The sequence below is a fragment of the Anas platyrhynchos genome, chromosome 5, assembly GCF_047663525.1.
Source record: "Anas platyrhynchos isolate ZD024472 breed Pekin duck chromosome 5, IASCAAS_PekinDuck_T2T, whole genome shotgun sequence".
Lineage (NCBI taxonomy): Eukaryota > Metazoa > Chordata > Aves > Anseriformes > Anatidae > Anas > Anas platyrhynchos.
The window spans coordinates 60869680-60885770 of record NC_092591.1 but is presented as its reverse complement, the minus strand read 5'-3'; the positions used below and the strand labels follow the sequence as shown (position 1 = coordinate 60885770).

At 48.1% G+C, this 16091-nt stretch overlaps 1 protein-coding gene and 1 long non-coding RNA gene across 17 annotated transcripts in view; one reads left to right on the top strand and one right to left on the bottom strand.

Annotated features, from left to right (window-relative positions):
* The window catches only part of SOX6 (SRY-box transcription factor 6), a 380857-nt gene extending 367553 nt beyond the window's left edge, over nt 1–13304 (bottom strand). For 6 of the 16 annotated variants that reach the window (XM_072039316.1, XM_021273352.4, XM_072039311.1 and 3 more), the window contains exons 1-2: nt 12552–12692; nt 11875–12054 (exon numbers count right to left, since the gene is read on the bottom strand). The gene's annotated coding sequence lies outside the window, so the exon portion shown is untranslated. Of the gene's footprint in view, nt 1–5648; nt 5772–6217; nt 6361–7467; nt 7887–11874; nt 12055–12551; nt 12693–12841 lie in introns of those variants that run through there. The other 10 variants (XM_072039319.1, XM_072039306.1, XM_072039325.1 and 7 more) reach the window with 5 other exon arrangements.
* LOC119717011 (uncharacterized) lies at nt 5830–7916 on the top strand. Its single transcript, XR_005265937.2, has 3 exons — nt 5830–6278; nt 6355–7431; nt 7785–7916. It is a non-coding gene; the product is annotated as an uncharacterized lncRNA (long non-coding RNA).
* Nucleotides 13305–16091: the final 2787 nt, after the last annotated feature.

Here is a 16091-nt window from a genome sequence, read left to right as displayed (position 1 = left end):
ATTTAATTTACCATAAAGTATGGTACATAGGAAATCATGCTATCTTCAGTAAATCTGAAAGATATCATCATTTTTGTTTCCAATAAAAGATATTTCAAGCAAGTAGTAAAATTTCAGTGGTATATGGAAGGGGTCTTAGAGAAGCGCGCACACACACACACACAAAAAAAATGACTATAAACAAGCCATCATTCTGGTAAGAAGAAATACAAACAACCAGAATAAAAATAGTTGATGCACAAAAGCCATAATGAGGGGGTTGCTCAAAAAATAACTTCTACTTTGAATGGTTTGGATGAAATACAAATTATCCACAGAAAAGTGTGGACTGGCATAAATGTTTGTACAAAATTATAAGTATATTTCTAGAAGTATGCAAGAGACAACCGCCTGCATGCTGCACAAGGTCCCAACAACGCTCTGCGTAAGTGCTAGTGCACAGAGTCCAAACCACTGCATTTTAATTACTATGCAGCCTCAGATATATTGCCTTTGATATGGAAATGTTCTTGTTCTCTCATCTTCACATACGGTCTCATGCACAGAAATCTTTATCTGATTCATAAAAAATAAACTAGAATCCAATCTCAACACCTGACCTCAGTGCTTAGAAGTTTTTTACTAAGCATGGTGTCACTATAAAAAGAATGGATAATATTGGTGTAAAGTTAGATATTTCGAGCAATGATAAGAAGGATTTACAGTTAGGAATCAAATCAATACTGCACGCACCTCTGAGGTTTTAGAGTTTCCTGTTGCCTCATGTCAGTCTACCAGAGACTGGAGAAACAATTGACTACACCTTTCTGTCTCGCTCAAGAAAAAAAAGAAGACGATATTTAAATGACTTCCCATCTTACTGCCTATAGAAAAAATGCAGCTTGGGCATTCAGTGTATGAAATAGGCCCTAAAATCTAATAAATCCCTAATATGCAACTTTCCAGCCTTTTTGTTTTAATTTGGACATAACATGTTTCTGTATATTTTAAAGGTATGCAGTGAGGTTCACATGGAAAGAAGCAAAATGTTTCCCAAGCTTTACTTTATCAAATAGGTAAAATAAACACATAAGGAATATTTAAAATACAAAAGCAGTACTTCTCCGTATTTCATATTAATATGCTGTCTGCAAGAAGGCTGAAAATTTTTGCTTTGACAAATTCTACCAGTTGCTCAGAAAACATTAAATATTCAGACCTATTTAGATAATTCTCCTAGCTCTACAGAATTACATTCTCTTTTTATAAAGAATATGATCTGCGTAACCTCTGTACAGAAGATAATGACCCATCTGTAAATCATTTTGTTGCAAGTTATCTGTTTTTTATCACTTCTAGTACCTGTCTGTGCCTGATATGATACTCTTAAACACATTAACTTGATGGAATGTTTCACCCGACTTCAAAAAAAAAAGAAAAAGAAAAAAAAATCAATTGATTGATATTTATTCTCCACTACAAATGGATGACTCCGATTAACCTAGTTTACCAATGCATCTAATTTTATATTACTCTTCCAATTCACAAAGCTCAAGAAATATTTGATTAAAATAATTTCCAAGCAATGATTTTCAAACTCATGCTACTGTTTTCTTTCTTCTTAATTTAAGGAGACAAAACAGTAAACATAAAACTGATACGAGGATTTTAAAATATACAAGAGGAGGAAAGAAATGTCTATGTACTGATTCTTGTTTCTTTAAGAGAAAATCCATTTTTCAGGTTCCTGTTGTACTAATTGAAAGAGAATTATTTAAAACTTCACTGAATACTTGAATATACGATGGGTATGTGCAGCAGTTTCACCAGTGCCAAAGAACTCTAGACTTTCTGAAAGACAGTAAACTAAAAATTGGCAGGAAATCTCTTACAATGATGTCACAAATATTTGTTGTTGCCACAGAATAATGTTTTAAAAGAACACCTACTTCTGTGCTGAATAGGCTTTGGGAACATGTAATTATCCAGTTTTATCACTGTAGAAATCGGCCGCTTTCCAGCAAATCCGTCTATCAGCTCTCTCCCTTCAGCACAGAACTATATCTAAATAAATATACACGTATTTCACATAGACATCACACCAACCTAGTACACAGACTTACTAGTGATAAGATCTTAACGTATTTTGTTGTTTTTAAAATATGGTATCACACCTTGCAATGATACATCAACAAATACTGCTACAGAATTGTGCATCTAAAAATTTTTGAATAGCTTATAGAAAATAAAAGGTTTCTATGTTTTGGTAAGAAGTCCCCTAAAGTTCCCATCCTTGCTGTTCTACCTAAGGCAAAAAATAAAAATTAAAAAAAATAAAAATAAAAATGCATATATAAAAAACACACAGAAAGGCAGTGAAAACAGACAAATAGAAATCAGCTTACTATGGCAAAAACTGGAAACATGCACCTTTGTGTTTTGCTGCTACTTGACGAATAAGCTATATGTGAACTACCGAACACATCATACAGCGGTACTTCGCTCGCAGGTTCATCATGTAGAAATGTTTCAAAGCCCTGTCTCCTTGATTTACTATATTAACTGAAATGTTTTAAAAATATGTCGCTGTATCACTTCAGTTGACATAGCTTATATATACACAAACACCCCTATTTACATAACTTTTAAAACGTTAGTCATTACACACCACCTCTGCCAAACAAGCCCACTGATCTTGCAAGTCACACTATGGAAAGAGAAATATACATCACCCCATTGTATGGGGTATAGAGAAAAGAGCATCGCTGCTTCTCTTCCTTTAGTAATTTTTGTTCCATTAAATAAATAAATAAATAGGCTGAAGCCTTTTAAGTGCGATCCATACACTTTTAAGGGGGAAATCAAACCAAGTGTAAAAGATTAATGGATATGCTTCCTGAAGTGATATCTCCCAAGGTGATTACAGTGTTTAGCAGACATAAGGTCGTGACTAAAGAAACTTTCTAATGCCCACTGAGAACAAAATATTTGTTTTTGCTATCATCATGCCAAGCTCGGGCCTCTATTACCACGAGATATTTCAAGGCCTTTAAGAACAGCAGACATACACGGATACTTTCGACTAAAAATATGATCAAAGATGCAAAAACATGTCTGAAGGGATTTTTTCCCCACTGTGCAAAAGAAGTTCAGCTGGAAGTGACCACTAGCAATTGTTGGCCACGTATTAAAAACCACCGGCTAGGGAACAAGCACTGGCAGTGCCCGCTTGGGAACAAAATCAACGTGCAGGCGAGGCAACTAACTTTGGACATCAGTTACTATTTCCTACAGGTCAGGCACTGATGACCTAACGAAGGAAACAGACGGGCTCCACTCTGTTCCTCTTCCCGCTTTCATCAGCGTGTAAACGCGAAGCAGGAAAAAAAGAAGCGGAGCGTTACATAAGTTGAGCAGAGAAGCAGTGAGGAGGAGGGGGAGGCAGCCGTCCGTCTCGCTCCCCTCCCGCTACGTGCAGTAGACATGCCACTAGTTTGCACCCTGCGACACAGCAGGGAACGAAGCGAGCTTCGAGGCAGCCCAGCTAGGGCTCGCAGCAGTACCCAAGCGGTGTGGAACTGGAAGGAGGAGAGAGAAAATAATGCGTTTAGCAGAGGATGCGAGCTTGCAGAGCAGCGGGCCTCTCGCACTCCCGTCGCAGAATGAATTAAAGTTCTGGGGGAGGAGGCCGGGGCGATCGCAGGGAGCGAAGCGAGAGGCATGACAGGAGCCAAGGGGCCAGGCGCAGCACAGCCGGGGCAGCGCGGGGAGCCGCCAGCAGCCGCAGTCCGGCTGCCCTGGGAGCAGCGGGGAGCCGCGGGGTGCCGCGGGCCCCCCAACCCCCGCGGGGCTCCGGGAGCCCGGGGGGCGCCGCCGGGGGCCGGGGCGCTGCTGCGGGGCAGCCGGGCCCCTCCCGCCGGCCGGGGCAGGGCCGAGCGCCTCCGGGGCCCGGCGGCGGCGGCCGGGGCTCTCCTTCCCCTTCCCTTTCCCTTCCCTTTCCATTCGCTTCCCTTCCCCTTCCCCTTCCCCTTCCCCTCCCCTCCCCCCGGCGGAGCGCGCCTGGGAGCGGGCTGCAGGCGAGGCTGCCCGGCTGCGCTTGGGACCGGGCGCTGTGTGTGCCTGCTTCGGTTTCCGTATATTCTTTGGCTTTTAATAGCTAGCCGAGGAAAAAAGAAAGCATTATTGTTTTCTTTCTTTCCTTCTCTCATTGCCTATTCTAAATTTGACTCCGAAGTTGAAGCGGTTGAATTGGCTAATTCTGAATACAGTCTATTGAGAGACCAGACACAGCAGTATATCCCTGTATAGCAATAGATACAATGTGCTGAATTGGCAGTCTAATTATAAATGTGGCATTTGGACCTCCTTTCAGACCCAGTGCCACCTTACCTTATGAGGGAACTTCAACTACAGCAACTGTTCAAAACAAAATGCCATTACAGGATCAGCTTCACCCAACACTGGAACCAGCCAGGGGATTGTTTTACAAACAGCCTTTCTCACTTAACACAAGAATGTATTATAAGGAAAAGTTATGGAGAGCGCAGAGTCTGAAGAAAACGCGTATGTGGTTTGTGCCAGGTGTCGAGCTACTTCAAACTGCAGCATACTCCAAATGACCTCATGATTTTCCTTTAAATGTACTCACTATAAATAGATTATTTCTTAGTTTTACTAGAATGAGCAGCTAGGTACGCTCGCTGTTTATATTCCGAGTAGAGAGCGCGTATAACACTGCGAGAACAGAAACACGCGAAATATCCTGGCTCAGAGCAAAAACCTGCAGTGAGATTTTGCCAAAGAGCTCACGGTGTGCTGAAAAAGTTTTTAAAGTGTCTTTTCCAGGGAAATATTTGTATATAATGGCAGACTGCACGCACATATCTCACATTCATTCTTATTATTTACTTTATGGTATAATGGCTTAATTAAATGAGTGGGCACAAGCACGTCAATAAAACAAGTCAAGTCAAGTAGAAGTCTCAAAACAGGTTTCAAAATTACTCCATTACACGAATACAGAAAGGGAAATTCGTTAATTTTTGGACTTGAAATCCTATTGAGGACTGGATGAAACTCTTCTCTTGCCCTCACGATCAGCAGCAGTGCTGAGGATGGAAACACCAAAAGTGTTAAAATGAGGGAAAAAGAAACCAGCAGGAACAAAGTGCCGCTCATGTGCCGCAGGCTATTTAAATTAGCTTAATAAACATATACCTTATCTCCAAACAGCAGGCGAAGATATATTACTTTATCACAGAAAGTTTCGCCGGCTGTGTTTTTGGGAAACACCCCTAGGACAGAAGTAATCTGTCGTCCCCAGGCTCCCAACACGCTGGCTTTCCCCGCAACCTCCCGACCCTCAGACACAACACTAATTGTCTCCTCACGTTGCCACTTTCCCTCCTTCCCGTCCTTAAAAAAAAAAAAAAAATAGAGAAAAGAAAAAAAAAAAAAAACGCGCTGCGAAACGGCCTGCCGAGAGCAAAGCCAGCAATCAAATCGATATGATCAGTGCCTCCGAGTGACCTCAAGGCCCTGCTCTGCGGCAGCACGCAGCCCCTGCTGCAAAGCGGGTTAACTGCGCGCTGCTGGGGAGCGCCGGGAGGCAGCGGAGCGGGAGCCGGGGGCAGAGGGGCAGCCGGTGCCGAGCGGCCGCCGGGAGGTACCTGCTCCTGCTCCCTGCTCCTGCTCCCTGCTCCTGCTCGCATCGCGCCTCTGCCTTCCCCGGCCGGCTGCCGCCGGCGGTCCCCCCGTGCATGCATTACACGAGCGGTGCCCGCTCCTCCCGCGCCAGGGCGAGCCGCGGAGGCGCGCTCATTAGCTCCCACTGATGAGTCCTTTCAGGATCGTGAATGGAACAATTGTCAAAAACTGCGGGAAAAAACAACAAGCCCTGAGACTCCTAGCCACAGACGCGGCTTGTGTGCGCGCATGTGACATTTGCAGGCAAGCCAGATCTGTTCGTAAACTCTTGAGCGTTATTCGAGATAAAACCTTACATTGCTTATACGGTTAAAGAGGCTGCTTATCCCCGATCAAAAAACAAACAGCTTCGGAGGCAGGGAAAGCCAGGAAACGAGCAAGCTCTCCGCCAGACACACCTTGCCTTCCTCGGATCCTACAGCACTGTCTACAACCAGCTGCGCTGTGCTCTCGCAACTGTCACTGCTTCGTTTTAAAAGAAGAAGAAGAAGAAGAGTTATAATAATAAGTGAAATACTTCCTGGAAACTTACTTCGCATTTAGTTTAGGCACTATTCTTTTTTTCAGCTCGCAAAGGAAGCCGTTTTGTCCAGGTTAGGTATTGTCTACTTATGGATCAGCCTCTGGCTAAGGGTTTATTTTAATTTATGGCTTATGCATTCTTTTAAGGTCGATTTGCATGACCTCCGGCAAAGAGCTACGGCAGCAAGAAATCCCAAGCCGAACGTTGCCACAAAGCGGCACACATCGCCCCTTCTCCGGGTGCAGACAGAGCTCGCAGATGATGGACTGCCCCCCCCCCTCCTCCCTCGTGTATCACGAATTCGGGTGCGATATCAATTTTAAAGTTTTCCGTATAACTTTATCCAAGCCCCCTGCTTGGAGAGATAAGGCGCCGCCGCAGAAGCGCAGCTCCTCGGGACAGTGCCCCGCTGTGGCCGAACCCGGCATCGCCGCCGGCGGGTCCCGGAGCTTTGTAGGGTTCCCCGCTCCGCGCACAGCACTCATTTGTGGCCAACTTCAAAGCAGTCACCCACCTCGAACTTAACGGAGAATTTAAAAGCACCACTAAGCTCCCTTCGCCTTGCTCCAGCCCGCGTCTTTCGGGGTGAGCCGCGAAGAGAAGCCCACGCCAACACTTGGGAGCAGTGACAGCAGCGCTCTGCTCTCAAAGATTTATTTCGGATTTTATTTTTCCTCTCTCTCTCTCTTTCTCCCTCTCGTGTTAGTTCCTTACGTACAATATCTTCCCAGCACCATGTGTTCGCCTGCCGTGGGTGATCTTAAAATACAGCGCTGATCTGTCACTACATTTTAAAATAAACTCTACTCGGGGAGGATGAGAAAGTGTTGTGATTTCGAGGCACTGAGGTCCCTTAATGTCTCTGAAACCTCGGGATTCAAACAGCCCCGGAAACTCTCCCGGGGACGAGACTATAACTACTTTTTCCTAAGGGGGAAAAAGAAAAAAAATAAAGGGGGAAAAAAAAAACCTCGTGGTACAAAAGTAAATAATCGTGCAGGGGGAGGCGGGGGGAAGGGGTGAATTCAGCAACGTTAAAAGCTAAACAACACATCTACCTCCGGACGCTGCTCCTTTACTCAATTGCAACTAACAACCCATTAAAGACAGCGCAGGGGGAACCGGATTCTCTCCTGCAAAGCGACATAAATCCAGCGAAAACCCATTAAACCACCACCGCCGCCACCAAGCAACGCAGCACTACACACCACAGCAAACAACAGGTATACAACACAATAGGGCTTTTTTTTCCTGGTTACCTCCTCGGGATCCAGTGTGGCACAAAGCACTGGGAGAGCCTCCTTTTTTTTTTGCAACGCGCTTCGGTAATTTTCATTTAAAAAAAAAAAAAAAAAAAAAAAAAAAAAAAGAGAGAGAGCAGGAGGTGAAAGGGGGGAGGGAAGGGAGAATAAATGGGTAGTAATTCGGTAAAATAAAACAAAAAAACTAGAGTCTGCTGGTGTTTCTCCGGGCCATGGATGTGCAGGATCCCGATCGTTAGAAGTTTGCGGATGGGTTGCCTGGAGATTTGGTTACAATCAGGTTCATTATTATTTTTTTTTCCTCCTGAAACAAGTGAAGGCGATGGTTACTGCTGTCAATCTTGGCAATCAATGTGAGCGGCCATGTCGTAAGTATTCAAAGCATTTCCCGTCGTGCAACATCAGAAAGTGAGTGGCCAGGGCATTGATCTGAGGAAGGCAAAAGGAGGCAGGGCTCCCCCGCCCAGACAGCACAGGCAAGATGAGACAACACAGAGAGAGAGAGAGAGAGGGAGAGAGAGAGAGAGAGAGAGGGAAAGGCAGAGAGGGAGAGGGAGGCTCAGAGCGAGTGAGCGGGGAAAGCAACAACTGCAGAGAAAGTGAGCACAAAACAGAAAGTGAAATCACCCCAGGCTGCCAGCCGCATCCCCGAGAAGCTATCACCACTCACATTGCTATTAGACAAATGAAACCTAAAACCTCTCTCCTCTAATGACCACTGATTGCCCGGAGTGGTGAGGAAAGGTACCAGAAAGTTACCGGGCGGAGGGGGGGCGAAGGGCGGGGAGGGGGAGGCGGCCGGGGGCCGGAAGAGGGGGAGGGCGGCCGGGGGGGGCCGGGGGAGCCGCTGCGGGGCCGGGGCTGCGCGGGGCGAGCGGCGCGGAGCTCCCGGCGCGGCCCCCCCGGCGCCCCCCGGCCGGGCAGGGAGGCGGGCACACGCCGCCGAGCCTCCCGGAGGAGGAGAGGACGGACAGACGGCCGGACAGAAAGAAAAGAAGAAGAAGGGGGCGGGGGGGGAAAGGAGGGGGGGGGAGCCGGTCCGCAGGACGCGGGCTGGGCCGGCGGGGACGCAGGAGGAAGGCGCTGGAGGAGCGCTGACTGACAGCTGCTGAGCGGGGCTCTGAGCAGCCCGCTCGGGGGAAAAAGCAGATGAAACAGAGGGTGAAGCCCAGCCGAGGGGGGGGGGGGGGGCTGGCTCCGGGAGCACACGGGACGGGAGCACGGAGAAGCCCGCTCCCTCCGGGGAGGCGGCCCCGGGGCGGGGGAAGCCGGGCACGGGCACCCCCGGGCCGGGCACGGGCACGGCCGGAGCCGCAGCTGGGCGAGCTTGCAGCAGCGGCACCACGCACATCTCGCTCCCTCTCCCTTAGCTAAAGGCAACAGACAGGGACGGGAACGCCAATTTAGGAACTCACGCTCCTCTGGAAGTGCTAATTGGGAGGGGAGGGGGGGGGAAATCCGGGAGAAAGACGGGGAAAACTCTGAGGAGAGAACCAACCGAAGGCACGGAGTAATGCAAAGCCCAGCAAGTCTCTCCCCTGTATTTTTACATGCCAAAGGTAAACATAAAAGAGCCTTTCAAACTGGCAGGGGCCCGCAGATCAGGTGGGCAAACAGCGCTGCAAAGCCAGCGTCTCCCTCTTTTGATATTATTCACACCTAGGCTAAACTGTTGTTAAGATGGGAGTGCGGAAAGCAACCTCAAGCCCACAAAATGAGAGAGAGAGAGAAGTTGTTGATTCATCTCTGTATTTTTGGCACTTTCTCCCCATTTTCCAGAAGGCGCCTGGAACAGTTAGTAACAGAGAAACTTTTTAATTTTAAAATAGCTTCCTAACTTATAGAGGCCAAAAAGACGAGGAGAAAGCCTCATTTCGCTTTCCTCCTCTCTCAAGTAGAAATGTGCAGAATAGGTTAGAGCCAGAGGTCTGCTCAGCCCTCCCGCAAATGAACCTTGCTTTCTAAGGACGTGCTGAAAACCGAGCAGCAACGTGATGGCACAGAACTGATCTGCTCTGGCTCCGTTTCATTTTGTTCCCCAGCTGTAAAACTCAAAGCACGACGAGAGTCGGGCACGCTGCAGCCTCTACCTTGCTACCCGCCGTGCCATCGTCCCTCTCTAGTCCAGTCCAGGGAAAATAAGTTTTAAGTCAGAAGCTCGTGGAATAACGGACCTAGTTCATAAAGTATTTGTGGCGATTCCGCTGCGGTAACAGGAGCAATCGAGTCCTACCCGGCAAGCAACAAACACCTTGAAACAGAACTTGAAATTTATCTAGGAAGGCTTTACCGTCAAATTAGCTGGCCGAGGGCATAGCAGCTAATTTCCATGCATTCTTTCAATTTTAATGAAAGATACTAAAAACCTGTAATTCGGAGACAGGGTAAATTGTTCGACTGCAGCTGCTGAGTGTGTATTCACCTGCGTTCAGCTAATTCAAACTATTCATCTTGCTGCAGTTATCTAAGGTATGGATTTAACAACAGGAAGCAGCTTCCCTTCCAGATATCGCTACGTCCTTTTTAGTCTTTAATTGTAAGAATTCCTGCGATAGGTCAGTAACACTTTCCTTGTAATACATTTCGACCTGCTGCAAGTAAAGGAAACAACCTGACTTTACGCATAACTAGTGGCTTTGGCGCACAAAAAAAAGGAGTTCTGCAAGGAAGCAGATGTAAGCAGAACACAAGGACGACCCGTCCTATCCGAGTTCACTACCCCACCAATTTATTGCTGGAAGTGTTTTTCTTTCAAGAAAAACAAAAGAAAAAAAAAAAAAAACCACCACCTACATCCTCAAACGCAGCCTCCTCCTTCGAACAACTTATAAAGTACGAGGCGGTAATGGGACAAGAGATAATGAAGGCATCCGAAAAAAATTAACCGCCCACCTAGGTCCAAATCAGAGGAGCATCCCTCTGCACTCCCGAAAATCCCGTGCAGGGAATGACACTCAGCTGGGGCAGGACAGCGCAGGGATGCGCCCGCATTCCCAGGCGGAGCGCGAGTAATACTCTCTAGCTTGTTGCTTCCCCTGTGTGATCAATTAAGTTCCAGATGCAGCGCACACTGCCAGAGCGCTTCAACTTCTCCGCGGTAGAAAACGAGGACTCCGTGGGCATTGTATGCAAATCTGCGTGTATGTGCGCTGCACAGGAATAATTGCGTTTCCCTCTTTGTTTGCATAAGGGAACATCCGCCGTGCGGATACGTACACACGTGCAGAGAAACAAGAAAACGCTTTTACTTCTAGCGTTGCCATGCGCTTAGAGACTAGACTGCATTTTAAGTTACTTCTCTAGCTTTTTCTTCAGGAAGGGTAAAGACAGCCAGAGCAGCCAGCGCGGGCAGATGTTGGGGGCTGCTGGGCTGCTCTGGGTCCCCGCAGCGGGAAGGAATCGGAGCCTCTCAGTTCACGTCGGGGCACTTACCTGGTCGCAGCTGTCAGCGCATTTTGCGCCGTCTCTCTCATTAAATACACAAAAGTAAAGCGATGTTCAACAAGCAAAGCAACCTGTCTGTGCGTTAAGTTTTACACAGCCCGTCTTTAAACAGATGAACAAACCTACAACTCCTGTAGAGTTGGTGGAACAGTCTCTGAAGTTTTGATTCAAAGAGCAAGAAATTCCGCCTTAAAAGTCATTCACACAATTCTAAACTCCCCCCTCTCCCCAGTTAATGCCGGGCAATTAACAGGCACGTTTCAAAATTCCCTCTCCTGACACTCCCCGACAATGAAGACTGTTCACAGGCACGTTAAAGATGTTCAGAGAAACTTTTGCAAAATAATCAACATCATCTGAGAGAAAGCTAAAGGAAAAGAAGTTAAAGCCTCATCATCCGATTGGGAGAAAGTTTTGCTAGACAAGATAAAAGCAGATCACTGCACGTTTTTTCACAAGCAGCCCCATCAGCTGATGCGAGCTCCCCTAGAACCAGAACCTCTGGCGATCTCCTCAAAATTTAGGGGACGTTTGCATTTTGTAACGCCCAAAGCTAAAGATCTGACTGAAAACAAAAACCTCTGAATTCTTTAGAGCGTCATCTGCCAACACAGTGTATTGTCCTGGCAGAAACAGGATCAAGGAGACTTTAATTTCATTTGAAACTGTGCATCATCTTGACAGTAAAGCAAAAAGCCGCAGCAACAACCTCCCCAGTCCCCCCCTCCCCCGTTCCAAAAAAATAAAAAAGATATATTAAAAAAAAAAAAAAAAGAGAAAAATGGAAAAAACACATAAACTTTTACAAAGAAAATAAAAGCAAGTTTAATATGAAAACCCCTTCCTGTCTCGGAAAGTTCATTTTAAAGGTCCCCTCTGTAAATCTAAAGTGCAAACACCAGGCTAAGGTAGTGAGTGGCTGGAATTTGCATGCTGATAAGAGAAGGCTGTTGTACTTACAGTGACAGAGGGCAGGCTGCGGAAGAAAAGCTGTTTGTGTTAGCCTGAGAGTCACCCAGGGCTGCAATGAGAGGAGAAGAGAGGAGTGGGAGTGCCAAGCTGGATACACCTTCACCGCATCTCATCACATCTGCCAGCCTCTCTCTCCCTCTCTCTTTCATTTCCACATTCCCTTTGTTCCTGAAAAAAAAAAAAAAATCTACACGTCACATCAGTCCCCAGATGCAGTCTACACCAAAGAAAAAAAAATGAATAATTCAATCAAACTGTGCATAGTCTCTAAGGCAATAAATCTATTGCACTTAAAGAAACGAAGGGTAATTACCGCTATAGAATTAGAATAAGGCCAGAGCGCGCAGGGATCCCAGGGTCTGTAAACTCCACGGTCAAATAAAGTTTCATTTATTTAATCCTTTGACAACCCCAATGTAAACTAAAGGGGAGGATCAGAACTTATTCCGGTTGGCTTTGAGAATGCTTGAAGTGAATGTTATAAAAGCACAGCGCCCGTGATCTGTAACAAACACAATGCAAGGAAGTAGAAGTGTTTCACCGCATCACCTCCAGGGTCCGTTCCCCCCTCCCTAATGAAGAGCAGACCACACTCCCACTTCCACCGGCTCCTGCTGCTCTCTGCAAGTGCAGCGGGAATCGCTGGCAGCCAGCAGCCGCCTTACCTGCTCCCAGATTGCCAAGAAAGCCTGACAAAAACTCAGGCTAACCGGCAAGTCTGTTCCACGCTCTGGCGGAGAGAAGCCACGGGGGATTTGCACCAGCGAGGATTGACTCGAAACGCTGCCCCAGACTTCGGGATTCGCGCTGGGCTGAGTTTGGGGACTGCCTGCCGGGGGGCGGGGGGAGCACGCTGGGGAGCGGATCCCAGCTGGGCAGGCGGCAGCGCTGCCGGAGCCCTGCCACAGAGCGGCCGGGCTGGGCCGGCGGAGAGCCGCGCTCTGCCCTCTCCTACCTCTAACGCTGCGCTCCCGGCTCGGAGGTAAGATGACTCTATATTGGGTTTATTCTCGCCGGGGAACTCGGCTCCCAGGGGCATGCTTCGGGATTAATGAGGGCGGCGGCTCAGGGCTGCGTCTCCTCAGATCGTTACACTCAAATCAAGCCGGAGTTTAACGTCGGCATCTGCTGCTTTGCACTTTCAATCACGTTCTTTGTAAACTTCTCCTGGGGGGCTAGGGGAGGAGAGAGAGAAGGGGAAGAAAAACAGCCCCAGGTGAGACCTTGCCGGCAGGACGAGGCGCGCTCTCGCTCTACCCCTGCGCGGCTCCGCGCCGGCCGGGAAGATGCGAGCACCTTCCCCCGACGCCGGGCAGCGCATCTCCGCCGCCTGAGCCGCTTGCACGGGCAGGTTTGATTTCTCCAAAACATTAACGGAACTGTTATTCTAATAAAGGTAAACTAGCAAACACGCTTGCCTCTCCGCTCGCTCGGGCTTTGTTTACGTGCTTCAAACGCCACCGTGAGGCCGGCGCACATACAGCAGCGAGAGCAGCCGCCTGCCAAGGAGCTCTCGGATTAGCACTTGGCGAAGCAAAACAAACAGCGGCAGCGCGAAAGTCAGCGCGCAGCCCGCTGCCGGCGGCCGGGCGGCTCCGCGGGGGGAGCGCCGCCGGGCCCGGCAACGCGCGGGGCCGCGGGAGGGAGGGAAGGGGGCGGAATGGAAGGAGAAGGAGAAGGAGAAGGAGAAGGAGAAGGAGAAGGAGAAGGAGAAGGAGAAGGAGAAGGAGAAGGAGAAGGAGAAGGAGAAGGAGAAGGAGAAGGAGAAGGAGGAGTTCTCCCGAGCCGGCCGCCCCGCGTCCCCCTGCGCTGCCCCCCGCCACCCCCGGCCGCTGGTGCGGGGCGGCTCCCGGCGCCGGGGAGCGCTGCGGGGCTTCGCCCGGGGCCGGGGCTTCCCCAGCCCTCCGGGTGCTCGCAGGTCAGAGCCTAAGTTTATCACCTACGTTTGAGTCTTTTTTTTGCAACAGAAGGGGGATTTTTGCAAAAAACAAGGGGCTGCGGTGCCCCACGGACAGCGCCTCCCGCTGTGGCAGGGCTCAGCGCAGGGGGGCTGAGGCACGCTCCGGGCACACGGGAGCCGTGGCGGCGGCTGAGCGGCAGGACACGGTGATGCCGTCCCCACCGCCACCAAAAGGCTGAGGGCCCGCAGGGACCCTCCCGGGGCACTGCCAGCAGGGGGACGCTGCTGCCCCCCCAGCGCGGCGGGGGGCCCGGCCCCAGCCCCGTCACCCAACTCCTGGTCACAAGTTGCAGCGGCAAACCAAGCGCTGCTCTGAATCTGGAGAACGCTGACAAGTTAAAAAAGAAAAAAAAAAAGAGGCAGGTACATTCAGATGTGGTTAGGAATGACAGGAGGACTGCATACCTGGCCCTGTGCAGGTATGGAGTAAAGCAAGAGAAGCAGTGGTGTAGGTAACTGTGTGGGGAAGGTGCTTCTTCCACCGAAAAGCATTTGCTCTTCCCAGTCTGGGTGTTTCAGCTAACAGCAGGACTTGTCCAGTTGTCACCTTGATGATTTTTCTACTGCCACCTCAGTACACCATTATGACCACCGAACGCTGTTATCATATAAAAAAGCACTTCAAGATGAACGATCACATCAAAAGTCCCTTTCAGAAGCAAGTCAGGGCCACCCAGATGATACGAGCAGCGAGCACGGCACTCACACCAAGGCACCTCTGCCCCGAGCACACACCTGGGGGGCCCCTGCTGGACCAGAGCCCCCAGCCTCAAGGCTCACGGGCTGTGCTTTGTGAAGGAGGAAGGACAGACAGACAAATACTGGCACCTCCGTGCCCCCCACGTTTGAGGAGCTGGGAGGGCACGCACGCTACAAGACCCCTTACAGCCCACGCTGCTCCTATTTTGTATTACAGCCCCGAGCAAATCGTAGGTCACGATACGAATGTGCAGGCTGCTGAATATTTTTCCCTAGAATCTCATTCACAGAGAAGCCTTGGCTCACCGTGATTATTGCAGTCCCTGCGGGCTACTGTAAGGGGTTATCAGTGCACCACGGGGCTTTTCTTCTCCTTACTGGCTACGTCCAATCCTGACAGTGCCTGCTGGAATTCAGCTGGAGAGGTATCAATTCTATAGTATAGCACCGTACCTATCCGTTTATTTTTGTTTTGTACATCAAAAAAAAGAAAAATCCCAACAACAAAGCACAATTTTTAAAGTTCCTGACCTAACTAACATGTTACAAACAAGATACTATGTAAAAACCAAAAAACCCCAAAGGCCAGAATAAATACACAAAGCTGTCTTTGACCTGGGGACTGGCCCACATGACAAACAAATGCACTGCCACTAAGCCACATACGTATGCCGCATGAACAGAAATAAAAGTGCTCAGGGTAGGCCAATGATTTGGTATTTTGTATCACTACTGCCGTGCACTTCTAAACGGCATCGGTTTTAAGATGTTCCTGTGATTTTGTGATAATCCAGCCTAAACTTGTAGGCCTGTGTCATTGTCAATTGTTTCACCCACAAGCCCAAATGCTGTGCATGTGAAGTGCATGCTTCTGGTCATGAGGGTCAAGATGACCATGCCAAAATGGAGAAATGGTTTAGAAAATATCAAGAAAAAAGGTGAAGATGCCTACAAAGAAATTTGGGGGTACGAAGTTGTTTTGGACGGTCCCATTTTGCACAACGCTTATGAAGCTGGTGGCACACTGAATGGGCACTATGGCTGTCTCCTCTCTTTGATCACCCCTAAGAACACCTCACATTTTCTAACCAAAATAGGCAGTAGTAACTTCTCGCACCAAAGTTGACTAAGAAGCAAAGCACTGTATAAATCTTTCAAAACATGTTTAAATATAGCTTACTGAACTGGGACCACTGGGCAGAAACTGCTGAAACTATTCAGACTGTTAAAAACTAAAATGCGACATGATCTCAACATATGTGAACATTCAATTATATGATTTTTTTTTTCCAACATAATATCAAATTTAAGACTGAAGTAAAGTAAATGTGACTTGACTGCTTTGGAATCTTCCTAAGACAAATGACTGGAAGAGAAAGGTGTTTTATTTCCTATTTGAATCAATGATCAATAAGTCTTCTACACGAGAATCATGAATTTGGAATATAAAACACACTTTTCTAATATGTGTAAGTTAAACTGAATAAAATAACTATGTTTTTAGAGCAAAACTCACTATTTTCTAAGTCACTGCAGTCCGTAATTA